The 4517-nt window shown below is 38.9% G+C and overlaps 1 non-coding gene across 1 annotated transcript; it reads left to right on the top strand.

Annotated features, from left to right (window-relative positions):
- The first annotated feature begins 4211 nt into the window (after positions 1–4211).
- LOC118489802 lies at positions 4212–4317 on the top strand. The gene has a single exon (XR_004887816.1). It is a non-coding gene; the product is annotated as a small nucleolar RNA R71 (small nucleolar RNA).
- Positions 4318–4517: the final 200 nt, after the last annotated feature.

Here is a 4517-nt window from a genome sequence, read left to right as displayed (position 1 = left end):
TCCCACACGCGGAGTACCACCGCTTGGAGGCGTGACATGACCAGGATCAAGCCATCAATCATATCAAACATAGTATTTAATAATCAAAAGTAGTTAATACACTTCATAAAGATATGACTGATGTTTCAAAACCAAACATTGTTTAAGTAGCGGAAGCATAGTAATAAAATTCTCAAATGTAGTTATGAGTTCAATTAACGTTCGCGATCCAATTCCCACAACGACCTGCTCCTTCCTTGTGCAAGCTCCAATATGTACCTAAGGTCCTGCAAGGCATGCAGCAGATAATCAACAAACTAGTTGAGCGAGTTCACAGTTAATAGTTTAGTTTGGGTAATAGTGCGTTTGTTCAATTAAGTTTCATATCGTATCAGTTCCATCGCGGCCTCCCAGGCATGTGTGCGAAGATTAGGTTCGTTAGTTCGCGACCGTAGTCTTTACCGACCAGGGTGTGTGCGAAGGCAATTGATCAGTTCGTTCGCGACCATAGTCTTTACCGACCAGGGTGTGTGCGAAGGCAGTTGAGTAGTTCGTTCGCGACCATAGTCTTTACCAACCAGGGTGTGTGCGAAGGCAGTTCGACAAGTATCATTTAAGCATGCACAAACAATCATCCAACCCATTCCCACCCTGGGAACCCATGCCTTGGCTGTGTGAACTCACCTTGGTTTGCTCGGTATGCTAAGTTAAGTGCTCACAGTAAACCAGTCACGTCCTAAAGTATGCACGTATTCACAGTCAGTACATGTTGGTAAAGTTTCACATATACTCTATGTCACAAGGTGTATTTGACAGTTTACATCAGGTAACACATAAGCAGTTAATCAATTCATGCAATTCAAGCTTTACCTTATAGGCTTCCTCAGTTTATTTTAACTTAGTTATTCCTTAACAGTCTTGGAAACTTAATTGCGGTACCGGCGTTAACCAAGATTAACCGAACTAACATGCCAAAATTTGAGTTAACACACTTAACATAAACACTGTGACATAATAGAGTTATCATAGTTAATATGATTAATGTAACCCAGTCAACATTCATAACCTATAAGGCATACTTAACTCAGTTACTACTTAACAGGGTTAACCACTTAACAGAGTCAACAACTAACGGCGTCAACCTGGACTTACTGAGATAACACGCACAGCAACAAAGTAAATTCCTAAGCAAATCGGTTGGAATATCATGCATTAGTGAGCCGTTAAAAAAAAAAAATCAGCCAATGGCCATCAATGGCCGCCCATCTCCACCAATAAGAATATTTGGCCTATTACACACTTTCTTAACTTTAGTAGCTATAGCCGACAAACCCATGTGGGTGCTCCTTATTTATTTATTTTTATTTGAGTACAATCACAATTGAAATCAAGTATGCATGGTGACACACTTTCGATTGGACCAACAGTGCATAATCACCACTTCTTATTGAACCTCCAACATAGTTCATACTAAATAGTCAACGACATGACCAGTTGTCGGATCATGCAGGCAACTAGAATCCCATTTGGCCACTCCTCTCATCATGTGGGTTGGTAAGACTTTATTATTTAACAAAAATGAACTCAAATCACATGCCATAAAAGTCAAATATGGCCGACAAGAATGTTAATACCATGATATGATTGGACCGATTTCTAATATACTATGTATATTTTCAATCATTAAGCTTTTCATGTGATGTTATGACAAGTATTGAATGCACTGGAATGATTGGACCATATATAACAATATCTGATTACATACCCACATGTATATGATCACTAATAGTAAAAAAAAAAGAACAAAAAGTTTACATAAGATGGCCGACAACTGTTACCTCTAAAAGATGCCTATTGGACCAATTATTTGATGGTTCAGACAACTCTATAACACTTCAATTTCAATTCATTTAACAATGATGTAAACAATAAATCAAATAATTGGTTTGATCACTAACCGAGATAGAAAACAATTGAATTGGTCGGAAGAGGATACTCCGTAAGCTTGCAGTTGCCGTCACGGTTAGAGAGGTGCTCTAGGGTTTACTTCTTAATCAAATTTCAACGTAGGTTAATATAAGAACATGTAATCTGTTCGCTACTGGGCCGAAGCCCAGTTCTGTCTTTTTACTTCGAGATGAGGGTGATTTCGGGTGGGGAGTTTACTTCGAGTGGGGGGTGTTTTCGTGTGAGAGTGTAGAGATGTTTTGGCAAAGGTTACACATTCATTTCACATTACACTCAAACATATTATGAATACTAAGAATATATATATCCACAAATTTCTATTTGGTTTTGAATTAGAAATGCCAAACATGCTATCAATACGAAACGTGTATGATTATGTACCCACTAATAATGCACACCACACATATATAAATACACGCTTAACACCCACCATGTAAAACATACCAACCACAATACGATTCAACTTATTACTAACACGTACAGTTGTGAAACAAACAAGTCATGTCAACAAACAGTCAAAACAATTAATCGTGCAATAGAGCAAAGATGGAATCTTAGAAACTCGAGTTGTCACAGTTAGTAAAAACATTTAACCTCATTTTTCTATTACCGAATGTCATGTCGACCGTAGCATATCAACAATCAATTATAGCATGTGCGGTGTTCAAAAATGGCCGACCCAAGATAACATTTTGTTGTTGAATTGGGTCTGCGGATGAGTAATCTAACACAAGAAAATCAACGGATAATAAAATTCATCAACTTTTACTATAACATCCCACACAATACCCCGTGGAAGTTTATGAGACAAATCGGCTAATACCACCGTTGTCTCAACTCGTTTCGATGGACCAAAATCATATTGGTCATATAACCCCCCCGGTAAGATACTTACTCCGGCGCCAAGATCTAGTAACGCCCTTGCAGTTTGAAAATTTCCCACTTGGATATTAATAAGAGGCGTTCCCAGATCTTGTAGCTTAGGAGGAAGATCTCCTTTCAAAACCGCGCTTACCCGCTCCATCAAGTCAACCAATTTAGGCACTTTTTGTTGCCTCTTTTGAGTACATAATTCTTTTAGAAACTTGGCGTAAGCGGGTACTTGTTTTATTGCTTCAAGTAAAGGAAGATTAATTTTAACATGTTTGAAAACCTCCAACATTTCTTCCTTTTGAGGACCCCATTTTGAAATAAAGTTTTTCTTTCCCGGATCTAATAAAGCCGAGGGAAATGGTACTTGACTAGATCCCCCATCCTCATTTTTATTTTTAGTTTCTTCATTATTAACTGCTTTTTCAAAATTGGGTTTTTTTAGAAGAAATTATAGGTGTTTCATTTTCATACTCACTTTCTTGACCCGTTATGTCCTCAACCACCCTATCAACGAAATCCGGTGAAGGATTGGTTTTGTACTCTTTCCCACTTCTCAAAACACTTATATGATGAATATTAACATTATTACCTCTAGAAAAATTATGATACGGGTTTACCTTAGTGTCGCTTGGTAATTGACCTTTACCTTTTTTCAAGTCCGCCACTTCGGTTGCGAGTTGACCCATTTGGGTGGTCAAAGTTTGAATTGCTTTATCACGGGCTTCATCCTTTTGCATGCGCGCGTCATCCATTTGATATCTCTTTTGCATCTCCGCTTGCATGGTCTTTAACATCTCCATCATCTCATTTCCAGCCGAAGACCCCCCTTGCTCTTGACCCGTTTGATATTGCCTTTGGTATCCTTGATTGTTCCCACCTCGATATCCACCTTGATTATTGTAAGGTTAACGCGAACCAAAGTTACCTTGACTTCCTTGAAAATTCGGGTTAGCTTGATTTGAGGGATTCCCGTATCGAAAGTTTGGGTGGTTTCTCAAACCGGGGTGGTAAGTGTTAGAATTCATATTGTAATTTCTACCACCCCTCCTTGCCCTTGCAAAGCATTCACCTCTTCATATTGCCCTTCACCTCCTTGGCAATTTTCAGCCGCATGCCCTATCTCATTACAAATAGCACAAACATCATAAATTTTGTTAGAAGCTTGAACATTACCATCGTCTACCACATGCACTTGAGTTCGGGTAAAGGCCGGTCGTGCTCTCCTTGATGCTTGAACTTTTCTTTTTGATGTGATTGCCATTTGCTCCAAAAAATCCCAATCGTCATGCTCGTAGTTTGTACCAAAAGTACCATTTGTGATGGACATTAAATCGCGAGCATCTTCGGCACTTAACCCCTCATGGAAAGCATTCATCAATTCCCATAACTCTATCCCATGATGAGGGCAATTCTTGATCATTATGTTGAACCGTTCAAATGCCTCATGGAACATCTCACCTTGTTGTTGTTGAAAACTTCTCAACCCTTTTCTAGCATCATTTGTCTTTTGAGCGGTATAAAATTCATCTAAGAATATTTGTTGCATTTCCGCCCATGTGTAGATAGATGCCGAAGGTAATGTGTAGAACCACTTTTTCGCCTTGTCTTCCAAAGAAAATTGGAATAGTACCAATTTGACGTCATCGGCCGGAAATCCTTGACTCCCAAGAGTATTGCAAATCGAATCATAAGCCTCC

Source organism: Helianthus annuus, chromosome 2 (genome assembly GCF_002127325.2).
Source record: "Helianthus annuus cultivar XRQ/B chromosome 2, HanXRQr2.0-SUNRISE, whole genome shotgun sequence".
NCBI lineage: Eukaryota > Viridiplantae > Streptophyta > Magnoliopsida > Asterales > Asteraceae > Helianthus > Helianthus annuus.
Note: the sequence above shows the minus strand (reverse complement) of the source record. Positions and strands in the feature narration are given on the sequence as shown.